This window comes from Elephantulus edwardii, unplaced genomic scaffold (assembly GCF_000299155.1).
Source record: "Elephantulus edwardii isolate Elephantulus edwardi_28Jun2011 unplaced genomic scaffold, EleEdw1.0 scaffold00020, whole genome shotgun sequence".
Classification (NCBI taxonomy): domain Eukaryota; kingdom Metazoa; phylum Chordata; class Mammalia; order Macroscelidea; family Macroscelididae; genus Elephantulus; species Elephantulus edwardii.
This window is the reverse complement of record NW_006399770.1, coordinates 24,384,029-24,399,714: the sequence shown is the minus strand read 5'-3', so window position 1 is coordinate 24,399,714 and position 15,686 is coordinate 24,384,029.

Genomic DNA, 15,686 nt, shown 5'->3' with positions numbered 1-15,686 from the left:
GCGATTGGCACAGGATAGAGCAGGGTTTAGGGTTGTTGTACATAGGGTGGCTATGAGTCGCAAAAGACTTGATGGCACATAACAACAACAACAACAACAACAAGACAGGCTACAAGGTAAATTATGGCAGTAAAATCACGGAGGTGAGGAGTAGGAGAAAGGGTGTTGATGTTCAGAGAGTGACAAGGGATTTAAAGAACAGCAGCTGTCCTGCAAACAGAAGTACTGAGAAGTTAGCTGTGCAAATAAATTTGAATAAGATGTCTGGAGAGCTTTGGAAGATGCCCTCTTTCTATCTCGTCATCTCTTTAAAGTACTCCAGGAGAGAATTGCACCCTTTTTTCCAAGGCTACTGGAGTTGGATTTATGTTACTATTAAATGAAGTAAAGCCAAGATAAGCCTCTAAAGTAGGAGTTAAAAGCACAAATTCATTTGGGCTACATGCATGCTTTTATTTTTATTAAGTTAGTCACATTGTAAAGCATTAATATTGATTTCTTTCCTAATCCTAAATCCTGTCACTCAGTAAGTATTCCTTTTTTTGTAATAAGGAAACAACCAATACGAGATCAGCAATTTAAGAGCTTGACACCTGAAGTTTTTTCATTGTTATAAAAGTCTTACAAAACAAAAAGGAATACACATCTGGTATTGCTTATTAAAAAAAATTATGGAAATCTTATAATGTTCTGTATAGTGATGCTGGGGTAAGTAGTTATGTTATAAGCTGACTGTAGTTCTACTTTTCTAATTTTTTCTCTTCTTTCTTTACTTACACGTGGTCTCAATGAAATACGAATAGCCAAATAAAGAAGCTTGAAAGACAAAGTGATATGATATACCACTATTAGTATGAATATCAGTATATATTCCGATTTGAAAATTGTACTTTTAAGTGAAAAGTAAAAAACAAAGAGCTAAGCAATAAAAAAAGATATGCTAATATGGACAAAAATTGTGCATTTATATTGATTAATAATTTCTTCTAAATTTGATAATATGACCGTTGTTATGTACTGGCATGTCAGAAAAGACTCATAGCTGACCATCCTGTGAATTTTGAAAGGTCATAAAGTCCCAATCTTTCTCCCATGCAACAGCTGGTAAGCTTGATCATGTCTTTAGGATTGCAGCGCCACTTCTTACCGTTAGGCTACCAGAACTCCTAACAATATAACTGATGACTGTATATAATTTGTCTGTCAGATGGTATAAGCACACTACTCTTCAGTTTGTCTCTTCTGTTCCTGATATCAATGTTTTGTTTGGGGTGGATTTTTTGGTTTTGTTTTGTTTTTGTTTCTTTTAAATTTATTTTCACCAGTCTCTACCTTTAAGAAAGGGAGTTCTGGTAGCCTCATGGTAAAAGTTGTAGTGTTACCCCAAAGTCAAGCTGTTTGGATCCACCTCTGTGAGAGAAGGTCGGGTAATCTCCTTCAGAGCAATTTACTGCCTTTGAAAATCTGCTATGAGTCAATTCCAACTTGACAGAACACAACAACACAAACAAGAAAAAGAACAATAACTTTTGGGGAAAAAAGGATTATAAAATTCTGGAATTTAGAGTGAGCCTTGTTGTTGTTGTTAAGTGCCATAGAGTGGCTTGCAACTCCTAGGGACCCTATGTACAACAGCCCTAAACACTGCTCTATCTCTTGCCAACTTTATTGTCTCTGACACACCTATCCCCATTACCCCATTGAGGAATCAATCCATCTCATTGAGGGTCTTCCTTTCTTGCACTGTCCCTCCACCCTCCCAAGCATGAGTCCCTCTCCAAGGACTGGTCCCTCCTTGCGACGTGTTTAAAGTGTGTCTGATGACACTTCAGAATCCTTGTCTCCAAGTGAGGCTTAAGAATTAAACAAAAAAACAAACAGATTTTGCAGTATTTAATAGCAATGCTTTAAAAGGTAATGCTTTCTTGTTTCTATACCAAGAAAAACACCCCACCCCCTCAGTTAAAATGATTGTTTTAATTTCTTTGATATCAATAAGCTTCTCTACCAACACATTCTTTCACAATGTTACGTTACCAAGAGGGAGGAGCTGATGCTACTAACACTAAAATTAGATTTAAAAAGCATTTTTATATTAAATCATGAAGGATGAATGAGGAAGAGGAAGATAGACTGAAAAGGAACTTCTCAGGGCTATGATAGAGAAATAATGTTAACAATTTTTGTAGAAGATGGACATTGTTGAGCATTTAACAATCCAAGAGGTAAGTCTACATTTCTACATCCTCATCTTTTATTAACCTGCATTTACAACTTTCAATAGAACATTTCCTTTCTTCAATTAAATGTGACATAGGACAAATCTAATACATCGGACTGCTATGAGTTGCAGGCAACCTGATGGCACATAACAACAACCTACATTGTCTCTTTCTTTCAAATATATTGTTCTTTAAGTTTCTCAAGCTCCAAAATTCTCAGATTCATTTTTTTTTACTACTACTTATCACTTGAAAACTAATTCTAAAATTTCTCAGCTTAATGTTAATGATAGTACTAAAATTTGCCTACCTTCCTGTCTCCTCTTCTATTACATGCTTTCAGGCCCTCCATTATATCTAAAATTGTTTTCTTAAAAACAAATGTTACAGGGTCTTCTCTACTCCATATTGAAAACTTGTAGTTTCCTGGTAACTAAAGGACAGGGTCATCTTAGTAAATGAAGACTCCTTCTCTTTCTAGTATAAACTCACTCTTTTTAAAAATTATGTACCTCTTCCCAGATACATATTATCAAGATATTAAATATATCTTCATTTTATCACTATTCTGCACTTATATCAATGTTTTTATCTGTGCAGATAAAGCAATATTATGCTGCTTTTTTCCCCTCTATAAAAGTCTGTTCTGTCTACATGAGTAAGCGTTTCCTCTAATCTTCTAATGAATGTGTTGACTTGACAATTTTCCAAGACTTTCAAAAGGTTGAAATAAATGATTCCCATTGGTTACCCTTCTGTTCTCCATTCTTCAGTATATAAATACCATATTGTTATTAGAATTCTACTTTTGGTTATTTCTACCTTTCTAAAAAGACAGCAAACATTAGTTTGCTTCTTTACTAATATCTACTACTTTTTTTTTTTTATTTTGAAGGAAGCAAACCATTTCCAAGGTCACTTTTTCACATCTTTAAAAAAAAAATAAAATGAGATGGCAATGTGCCAATGATTTGGTGCAGAGTCCAATTCTAATGAAAAATTAAGCATTTTAGCCAGCAATCCTAGTGTCTTCTGTCTACTTTTAAAACATTTGGTTGTATGCCATCTGTTCTTGGTGATTTATTTATGCCTACTTTGTCAATTTGTTCTACAGTATCCTTTCCACTCATTTATTTATGCATCAATTCCTATGGCCTATTCACTATGAAAGGGAGCTCTGATGGCCTAGTGGTTAAGAAGCTGTACTGCAATCTCAAAGGTTTGTGCTTAGAATCCACCAGCTGTTCCTTAGGGGAAGGATGGGCAATCTCCTCCCGTGCTATTAACTGCCTCTGAAAATCCTCTGGAGGTTCCGCTTTGGGTGAGTTCCAACTTGACTGCACACAACACCACCATATACTATAAAAGGCAATAAGAACGTATCAAATGGCTAACCTGTGCCCACCAAACTATGAGTATTTAACTTGTATTTAACTGACATTAAAACAAAATAAAACTGCCCCCAATCAGAAAATATATCTCAACTCTGTTAGCTGCAAGCAAAATACATACCAATAGCCAGTCTAATATTGTTGTTGTTGTTATGTGTTGTCAAGTTACTTGTGACTTATAGCGACCCTATGTACAAGAGCTCTAAACCCTGCTCTAATCTGTGCCAACCTCGCTGTCTCCGACACACTTGCTCCCACTACCCTAATCACTGAATCGATCCATCTCATCAAGGATCTTCCTCTCCTGCGCTGTCCCTCCACCCTCCCAAACATGATGTCTCTCTCCAAGGACTGGACCCTCCTTGCAACATGCCCAAAGTATGTCAAAACAAAGCTTAACTGCATTCCTTCCTGCTTCCCTGTCAATACTTTCCACCTGTTTTGTGGCATTTCTAAGAAATGTTTCATCTGTGCTCAAGACCACGCTACTTATTTTCTTTTGCATGAGCGTCCACTTTTTTTTTCTTAATTTACTGCTCAAAATGCTTATGGTAGGGAAACTTACCATGACCTCTGCTTTTTGTGGTTTCCTAAAGATCTTTGTCTTTTGCTATTAATGACTGACAAGGCTGAGACTTCCTAGTTGCCATATAATCTGGTTTGTTGCTGCCACGTCATTTCATGAAGCACTGGGGGAAACTGCTTTTTTCTAACGCTCTGAGCTCTTGTCTCAGAAGTGTGGTTGACGACACACCTACTTTTTCAGTGTCCTCTGTAAAAGTGACCTCTGATCTTCTGCCTTGAATCTTTTTATTTGAAGTTGTGACTAGAGAATAAACAAATCCTTTTCTCTTTTCCTAGTGTGAGCCCCTCTCCCTCACTTAGCTACCCCCCCCTTCTCTTTCTTCCTCCCACAGTCAAAAAGTTCTCATTGGAATCAACACTGAAATATATCAGTGGTCCGACATACCTCATCTTTTTAGTCCTGTGTGAACTGACTATGCATCTTAATTAGTCCTCACAATATATTGACAAGGCAGGAACTTTATTCATATTTTACAACAGAGTGTTCTAAGATAGAAAACTAGCTCAAGGACATAGAATTTAGTAAGATTCCACTATTAGAAAATTGTTGGCAGACTGTTCTGTGTGTGGGAAACTGCAGCAGCTTGATTGCTTTGAATTCCTCTGTTACAAATAAGTAAATAAAAGTAGTACTGTGATTACCGAGAAGCTAACAAAGTGCATTTAAGACATGATAGAAGCTTAAGCTACATTCACAGTAGTTGATTGGTTGCTTTCTCAGCATATTTTTTTAACCCTAACATTTCCCTCTAAACCAGGTTTTAAATCAATAAACAAGAAGGCCACTGCTCAAATCAGGCGTCATCTGCTTCAGAACTTGTCATGTCTTAGTTTCTGATTGGCAAGTAAATCACAGCCAAGTACTTATTAGATTGTTAGGCTCCCTTCCAGTGCAGCCTTCAATTATCTTTGTTATTGTACAGCAAAGAACATTTGCTTGATGAAGTAGCGCTGATTTGCTTATTGTATGCTTCTGCATTCTCGTTAATCTCTCCAATTCTGCAATTTGTACCGGTTTTCTAGTTATTAGTGTGAATTCATGAGAGCATGCTTTATTTGTGCTGTCTCCTAGCAGTCTCTAACCCTTTAGAGACCTGACGAATCTCGGGGCCCTGAAGTCTTTGCAGGCTGAGACTGTGAAAGGCTGAACCACAGCTAGCAAGCAGACAGAGAAGCATGCTGATATTTTAACTGGTGGAGCAGATGAGTGAATAGGAATTCATTAATATTCTTAGTCACCAAACCAACCTTCTTTTCCTTCTTCTCATCTCTGTAGATTGAATGTAGGTGTTTTTTTTAAATCTATTATCATGCTTGTGGATTATTTTTTCTTCATTTTAGGGTTTCAGCCTTTGATGGCATATTCTATAATGATGCTTATGTCAAGTTTCATTTTACCCTGTGACTGTATGTTGGAGATCCTTCTTTATCCTTTTAGCAGAGTTCCTGATTGAGTGCCTTACATGAACTCTCTTATTGATAATTAACTACTTATTCAAAAATATCCTTTGTCTTTAGAAGACCTTAAATAAGCATAAGGTCACATTCTTGGACATTAGGGATGACTTGTCTTTTTGTTCATTGACGTTATCAAAGCATCTGCACACAGTATGCCACTTGGATCTAGACAGGGTGAGCAAATTCAAGGACTTTCTAACAGTTCTCAGTTATGTACTATTTATTACAAGACTCCAAGACTCTTGTTTCAAGACCCGAGAAATTCAAGTCTTACATGACATGGGAATTACACAGAGTAATATAATGTAAAGTTGTAGTTTGTAATCTGTATCTAAATGACAGATTATTGGCAATGTTTTTGAGATAAAATTTTTTGTTTAAGAATGAATCTGTAGGAGGGGAAAATGGGCAAAATGAAATATTCAGTAGAGGAAAAGTGGCAATGATCAAAACACCTAAATTTTGAAAATGTCTTTGTTTTTAATTTTTTAGAAAATGTGAATTTTTTCCAATATCCCGAATAAAGGGAAAATATACTCATTAAATTAGGAATCTTAAATCTTTCATGCTTTGTTAGCTGATGTCCCTTAGTGAAAAAGTATTAACCTATTCAACTGTTAACCAAAAGTTTGGTAATTCAGATACATTCAGAGCCTTCTTATAAGGAAACAACTTTTCCTTATCTTTTCAATTCTCTTTCCTTTCTTCCTTATAAATGGGTCAATGAAAAGTCAGTTTCTTTGTAAACTCCCACTCAAATCACAATGAAAAAAAAGGTGAAAATTAAAAAAAGATCTGACAATCCACTTCTGAAATAAAAGTAAAAGTCATTTAATATAGAATGAAGCAAAGTTTTATTCTGATATATAATTGATCACTATGTATTAGAGTCAAATTGATGGCAATTGTTTTTGCTTGTTACCTGATAATTATATTACATCATCCTTTGGTGTCTTCTATAGGATCCTTTCAAATGCGAATGGATAATGCCATTTCCATCTCTCTGATGGAGTCATATGACGCTTAGTATTTATGCTAAATTTTCTTGAGAAGCAAAGTGCACGGATAATGATGTTTTATGGATATAATTATCCCTCAATTGATAACTCATCATTCATGGTGCTAATTCTAAATGAAATTTACATTCTTTTCCTCTAGTTAAACTCTACTATCAATTTAATATTATAAATTTCTGATCAATATAATCATGTCTCATTTCCAATATAGAATTATCTTTAATGAGTAATCATATGTCTTTACCAAGTCATTCCTCCTAATTGCTAATATTATCAAGCTTATGTAGTCCCATTAATCTTACTAAATGAATAATCCTGGTTAAATTTGATTCATTAAATAAAAATTAATCATTAAGTTTAATTCAATGCATTATAACATCTTTCTACATTTTATATTTGCTTTCTTCTTCATGAAACTAAGTTTGTCTACGTTTGCTTCATATTAATATTATAATCTTTATTCTATTTCAAATTGATATCTTGAATTGTTTCAAAGGATTTTGTGCAAGTTTTCCTCTGAGTCCACTATGGCCTGAATGTATTTTTTTTCAAATCTATGTTCTTAGAGAAATCTCAATAGCTTAAATATTCTTTTCAAAATATTTTACATTACATTAATTTATTTTTTTAGTTTCAATAGCAAAATATGTCTAATGTTTTACTAATACATTAACAAATGATTATATATGATACATCCTTTATAATCATAGGAAAAAATTTTAGTCAAGTGTACCTTCCTTTAATTTTTACTATTATAAATAATGTTATGATACACACACACACACACACACACACACACATATTCGTATTTCCTTGGTATATATCACTAGAAACTGTGTATGACCAGGAAAAAATTATTATGCAAACAAATTTTCATCTTTTTCCAAACTTGATAATTGGAAAATTTTTGTATATGTTTGTATATATACATACACATGCACGCACATATATAAATACTGCAATCCTGAAGGCAGCCAGTTCAAATCCACCAGTTGTTCCACCCAAGAAGGATAGGCAATCTCCTCCCATGCAATTTACTGACTCTGAAAACCCTCTGGAGGGTCAGCTATGGGTTGGTCCAGACTCAGTGGTTTTCAGCTATATGTAGAGAGAGTTATATATAATTATATATGTATTTATATAATTATTTGATAAAAATAATTATTACAGATACTTAGTAAAAACTAATGATTCTTCATTAAAAATTGTCTTGCAATTGTAATTTTCTTCAAGTGTTCATTGGATTATCATCTTTTTATGTATAACAGATAATTATAAACTTTACATGTATCTTTTCAACATGCCATTTAATTGTATTTATAATTAAATAAATTAAACAGAAATTTTATTTGTGTGAAATTTATACACAATTATATTGTCTTTTCTAATCTCATATTTTCCTTTTCATCCAAGAATTTATTTAGTAATTTCATGTTTAAGGATAAATCGATCTTTGTATTTTACTTTTTTTCCACTGTTCTCTTTTTGCTACATAAATGAACTTATAATTTTGATTTTTTCCCTTGCAAAGTTAATCCATTTGTCCTAAATCTATTTCGTATTTCATTTACTATTATATATAGTATAATATATTGGTTAGCAATCAGATATTGGTTAGCAAGACATTTTATTACTTTTACACATGTTATGCTAATAATCTCTTTCTCTTTTTCTGGCACAGTGGTAGTTTTAGTACCCTTCTCAACTTGTCATGAGCCGAGTATAATAGGCAGGTACCCCACCCTGAAGGTGTCCATGCCCTCAGCTCTGGAACATTACTATACTGTGTTATATGGTGAAAGAAATTTTGACAATAAAATTAATGTTGTTAGTAGGTTTCATGAGGTGGTCCCAGTAATAATGACCCTGCATACAGAATGAAACCCTTTCAAGTCCTGTGCCATCCACACAGCTGTTCGTGTATATGAGTCCATGGTTGCAGCCACCATGTCAATTCAGTTTACTGAAAGTCTTCTTCTTTTGCTCTAACCCTCTACTTCACCAAATATGATGTCTTTCCTTGAGCTAATCATAGAGACTTTTAAATGTGGAAAAGGAAAGTAGAAGAACTAGTCAGAAATGTATGATGTATGTAGAAACTTAAGAGATTTAAAATGTAATAGGTGCATGTACTTTGGGTGCTGATAATGAACATAAACCACTTCTAGGATGTGGGAATGGCCACCTTCTGACAGTTAGCAAGGTAGCAGAGACCTCAGGACAATAACCACAAATAAATGATTTGTGTTAACCTGAATAAGAAAGCAAAAGATTGTTCTCTGAGCAATAAAATAATGTAGCCAGGGAATCTTTAATTTTATTCTTGTGAGATTTGGGCTTGTAGGTCTATAGAAGTTCTAATATGATCATATATTTTTGTTTTTCAAGCTTCTAAATTTGTGGTAGTTTGCTACAACAGCAATATGAAACTAATACATGACGCCTGTGGGCTAAAGTAGCAAGAATAACTGGTCCAAACTCTAGCTCAGTCCTGTAATAGCTAGGTGACTATAGGATTTTATTCTCCATCTGTCTCATATGAGCCAGTGAGTAGTTGCAATAAATGATAACAAGGACAGTAATAATGACAACAGCAAATCTAAAAGCAATAATGATACTAATTTAACAATATCATTCTGTATTACTTATATGTCTATGCAATCTTTTTAAAAATGTATTGTGATGGGAAAGTCTGCGGTTAGGGACCTCTCTAAAGTACTCAAGAGCAACGGTGTCTCTCTGGAGACTAAGGTGCGCCTGATACGGAGGATAGAAGGAGAATTGACGCCTTTGAGCTGTGGTGTTGGAGAAGAGTATTGAATGTACCATGGACTGCCAAGGAAACAAACAGATTCATTGTAGAGAGGGTTAAACCAGGCTGGTCCTTGGAGGCAAGGATTCTGGGGCTTCGCCTGACATACTTTGGACATGTTGTAAGGAGAGACAGGTATTTATAGAGGGACATCATGCTGGGTAGAGTGGACGGACAGCGCAGGAGGTGAAGACCCTCTATGAGGTTGATTGATTCAGTGACTGGGGCAATCGGGATGGGTGTGTCAGAGGTAATGAGATCGGCACGGGATAGAGCACGATTTAGGGCTGTTGTACATAGGGTCGCTATAAGTCGCAAACGACTTGACGGCACATAACAACAACGACAACAAGTATAAACAGTAATTACTAGGAGTTTAATGTGTTTTAGATAATTTTCTAAACAATTTGGAATACATTTTAAAAACTGAACAAAACACATTTTCTTCACATATATAAAAGTTAATAAAAATAAAGAATACAGAAAACAGAATTAAGTAACTTTTCTAAGGTCTAATAGCTAGAAAGAAGGGTAAAGCTAGAAAACCAAATCCAGGCAGTGTGGCCCATGCTTAAAATATTTTGCTTAGCTAGTAGGAAGTTGCACTGCAAAACCCAAGAATTGCAGTTAAAATCTACCAGATGCTTTGAAGGAAAAATATGTACAATTTCCTCCCCTTTGGTTCATTGCCTTTGAAAACCCATGGGAGGATCAACTATGAGTTGATTCTGACTCAATAATGAGTTTTGAATTTATAGTTGCTTTATTATTGTTATTTTAGTTGTAGTATTTAATCACTGTATTACAGTCACCATTATTAACTGTTTCTCATGTCTGTATTACATTTTTATTTTATCTTTTAAAATAATACAAATCCTTTTGACTATACAAAGTAAGGTTGTAGGAAGACCTACAGATGGAGTATTGACTTAGAAGAAAGGTTGTTTCCGAGTTTCCTCAATGGTTTGGTAAGAAACCAGTTCAGATGAACAGAGCCTTAAGATCTGTTACTGTTGATTCTAACTGATAAGACTTTGATGTTTCTCAGAATAGAACTGTGTACCAAGGGTTTTTCAGTGATTTATTTATCACCAGGCTTATCTTTAGAGGTGCTCCTCAGTAAATTAGAGCCTCTAACATTTTGGTTAGGAACCAAACATGTTAACCTTTTTGTAGCATCAATAACTGTACACCTAGTCAGTACTGAAACACAAAATCCATTGTTTTCAGTTTGATTCAAGCTGTAGCAAATACTATAGGATAGAGTAGAACTGTCCCATAACAGTTATGTTTACATTTATTTAACACGTATATTTGACGTAGTATATGATTATCATATTTTTTCAATTTTTTTTATTAATTTTTTAATTAATGTCAATGAACATTTACAGAGATTTTGGATTTCCATTCATTCATTGTTGCACTTTTTTCTCTACCCCTGTCCCCCGGCCCAGTTCGCTCCTCTCTTCAAAAAGCAAAAGATAAACTTCTTCATTGGTATACAATCCCCCCTCCCCGCCCCAGTGCATTCTACTGTGCAACCTTAATTCTGGATCTCTGTGATAATCATAATACCCTATCATATATCACTTTTAAACTGTTCTCTACCTCATCTGTTTCAATGCAATATACATTTCTAAGACTGTAAAGCTTTCTAGAAAAACTGTCAATGTCTGTCTCATGTATCAGACAGGAGAAGATTGCCCACCTTTCTTCTTCAGAACAGCAGCCCAGCTCCTTACCACTAGAGGTGGGCCACTAGAGGTCCTTCAGACCTATCTGTTATTGTTAAGTATCATCATTGAGTCAGGTACATATCATAGTGAACCTATGAGTCAACAGATCTGAACTCTGTTCTAGCCTGTGCCACCCTCATCATCTCTGACACTCTTGAGCCCATTGCTGCATTCACTGGGTTCATCCATCTTTTTGAGAGTTTTCTTCTTTATCACTGACCCTCCACTTCTAAGCATGATGTCTCCTTCCAAGGAACAGCTCTTGGCAAAACGTCCAAGTGAGTGAGACAAAGCTAAATTTTTATCATCTTTCTCTCCAAGGAACATTCTGGCTGCACTTTTCCCAACATATATCATCTGTTTGTCCTTTTGGCAGTTGATGGGATATTCAGTATTCTTTGCCAATACCACAGCTCAAAGGCATCAGTTCTTCTATAATTCTTATTCATTGTCCAATTCTCAGACCCATAGCAATTGATTGAAAAACTATGACTTGAATTAGGTGCGCTCTGTCTACAGACTGACATCATTGCTTTTCAGTATTTTGGAGATATCACTGACAACAGACTTGCCTGATGCTGTACATCTATATCCTGGTCCCAAGTGTAATGTTTATTGATCCAAGCAAATTGAAATCACTGAAAACTTCAGTTCTTACTCTATCATGATGTTACCTATTGGCACAGTGTTATGGATTTTTGTCTTCCCAATGTTGAGATGTAATATATATTGAATGTTGTAGTTCTTGATTTCTGTAGGAAGTATTTTAAGTCCTTCTCACTTTTAGGGAACAAAGTCATGTCATCTACAAAACACATGTTATTGATGAATCTCCCCTTATCCTGATATTGCATTCTTCTTCATAGACTCCAGCTTCACCAATTATTTTCTTACAATGCAGAGCTGTTAGGGACCTCTCTAGAGTACTCAGGAGCAACAGTGTCTCTCTGGAGACTAAGGTGCGCCTGATACAGGCCATGGTATTTGCAATTGCTTGTTATGCATCAGAGAGTCGGACAATGACTAGGGAGGACAGAAGGAGAGTGGATGCTTTTGAGCTGTGGTGCTGGAGAAGGGTACTGAATGTACCCTGGACTGCCAGGAAAACAAACAGATTTATCTTGGATAGGATAAAACAAAGCTACTCCTTGGAGGCAAGGATTCTGGGGCTTCGGCTGACATACTTTGGACATGTTGCCAGGAGGGACGGGTCCTTGGAGAGGGACATCATGCTTGGGAGGGTTGAGGGACAGCGCAGGAGGGGAAGACCCTCTATGAGATGGATTGATTCGGTGACTGGGGTGATCGGGATGGGTGTGTCAGGGGCGGTGCAGTTGGCGCAGGATAGAGCAGGGTTTAGGGCTGTTGTGCATAGGGTCGCTATGAGTCGGAAACGACTCGACGGCACCTAACAACAACAACAACAATGCAGATTGAGTAGGTATAAAGAATATATCCCTGATACACACTCATCTTGCTCTAATCTGACAACAGATCTTGTTCTAGGTATAGATTTTGTTTGCATACAAAGGGTTCTAGGATTCCCATTCTTTTCAGTGTTAGCCATAGTTTTGGGGTTGGTTTTTTGGGATTTTTTTTGTTTTATTATTCACATAGATAAATGCCTTTGCATAGTCAATAATACACAAATACATATTCTTGTGATATTCTCTGCTTTCAGCCAGAAATTGTATCCCTGCTTATCCCTCCTTTTAATATCCCTGCTGTTGCAGCATCTTCGAAAACTTGCTTGACCTTTTGGTGGTTTCTTCTTAATATACTGTTCTAATTGTTTCTGCATGATTTTCAGTATTATTTTGCTTGCATGTGATATTAATGGTATTTTTTGATAATTTTCATATTGTGTCGTATCACCTTTCTTGGGAATGGGACCAAATATGTATCTCTTCTAATTTGTTGGCCAGAAAGCTGTCCCCTACCTTTCCTGTCCAGGTTTGCATCTATTAATATTAATTATATTATTTCAATTCCTGTAGGGTTTTATTTTTTGTTGTTATTAATGCCTTCAATACACCTTGAACTTCTGTTATTACCATTGGCTCTTTTTCATTTGGTACTTGCTGGAATTTTTCAGTGCCAACCAATCCTTTTTGGTACAGAGTCTCGGTACATTTTGTCCATCTTCTCTTGATGCTTCATGGATTATTCAAAATCTTGCCTATAGAAACCCTCAGTCTTGTAACTTTAGGCTTGAATTTGTTTTACAGTTCTTTTAGTTTTTAGGAGACCTTTTAAAATCAGTTTAAATTGGTAGGGGAAAGGTTAATCATTGGATTACACAATTTGATGGGTGGAGGGAGAGGTGGGTAAAGGAAATGGGAAAGATCCAGTTGTGAAAAACAATATATATGAACTTTGTAAGGAAACCAGTATAAAAGAAAAATTTTATTTAAATAAAAAAAATCAGGAGAAAGAGAACTGCTCTAAATACCAGCAATAACTAAAGAGCTCTGAAAGTTTTCAACAGTTTATGCAACTTTCATTATCTTATTGCATAACTGATCTCCCAAATAGCAAGCAACTTTTTTATCAGTAATATAAATCAGCTCTACAGTTGTCAAAATTATAAAAAGATGAGATAGATTGCTCAAATATCAGACTCTATAGCAGCATGAATTTTCTTAAAGGATTTATTTAGGAAAAGAACAGGAAAAATCACTTATTGGATTTTTCACTCATATCAAGGTTTATATGTTTTCTTTATCAGTGAGTAGCTTTTATAACACATTTCTTTTGGTTTTCACAGTGTTTAGCCATGGGACTTCTGGCTGATAAAGCAGAAGTGTGTGAGAAGTGAGACAGTGAGAAGCAGTGACCAGCTGTTCAATATTATGATACCATGGAAATGAATAAATCTGTCTTCCTGTGGGAGACAAGAAATACCTTGCTGTAGAGCGGCAATGTGTGCAGAGAGGAGATACCCTGTGATGTGATGACAAGGACAGACTTGAAAGCTGCAAAAGAATTCTCCATCAGGTAGACCCCTGTTCCCACCAAGTAAATATTCTGCTTGGCTGACTGCTTGAGCCTCACAGGTAGTACTTCAATTGCACTTACTGAAAGGTCAGCAATCACACTTCTCCCTTGGCCTGAATAAAAAGGATAATTGGGAGACTTTGAGGGTGGTAAAAGAGGTGAAAGCAGAGAATATTCCAATCAAACCTAGGAATGTGACATGCCTGGGCCAAGGAAAAACAACATTATTTGCTTCTGTGTTCCCTCCTCCCCATGCTCAGTATTCCTCTAGTTTTTCAATTAGAGTATGAGTTCTTTGCTAGTCCGCATATTCTGTTCATTGACTAAATCTATGACACTTCAGTCATGGGATGTGAGAACTCCACAGTAATTTTGTAGAGATTTTAATGTCCACCTAATCATCTTCATGGTTTGATTTTGTCAGCTCATCCCTCCCACCCCCCCAGGCTGCCGGTATGCTTCTTAAAAGCTGGTCTGATTATGACATTCTGCCTCACGCTTAAGTTGAACACAACTTCAAATAAGTTCCTTTATCTCATTTACTTAGTGAGTTTACTCGGTATTTCTTAATGCAGTCTCAAAAGTCTTCATAGCCAATTTAACAAACCTTTATTAACTTATTTAGTCACCTCTTTTTTTTCTTTCTTTTTTCTTTTTTTCTACCCACTCACCCCAGTCATGTCTTTTTATACAAACTTTTTTCTACCATTATGCATTGAATTGTGACCCTTAAAATGTGTTTTAAGATTCTCAGTATCATAGAATTTTCCATTATTTTGTGATCTGATTAAATTATCCCATATATTATAAATCCTAGCCTCTATTATATCAATGAATGGAAGATCAATTTTGAGTCAGTTCTGACTTGAAAACATATAATACTATACTAACATAATATTAATAAAACAGGTTACAACTTACAGAATTATATTGCATCTTGAGTAAATCTCTTTTGAGATATAATAATGATTAAGAAAACAATCTTATTAACCTCAGTATCACAAAGAAGAAAGAATTGAGAGCCCAATACATTTTTTGGATCAATGTCCCTGCACTGCAATCTAGACCTGGAGGGGGACTTGTGGTAAAATGCATGAAGACTCCCAAGGGATATGAAGGAACATCTAGCCCACAGAAGTTGCAAGTAGATAAGGATTTGTTCTCAGAAACAACAGAGGAAATAAAGAGGCCTCCTGTCAATATCCGGAATCCAAGCTTCTAGCCTCTTGAACTGTAAAAGAATGATTAAAGTGACACACATGTGGTATTGCTGCTATAGCTGCTTAAGTTATCTGTTCTAATGTCTGCATATGGTGCACCGTGTCCATGTTTTAAGACTCGCTCTTGCTTCCATGTACTTACATCATGTCTTCCCTCTGCTAACACCATTCTTCTACCACCACTCCCCAGTACCTGGTAATTGCCTCATTATATTCCTATTTTTTGATTAGGAAATTTATTCATTTAAG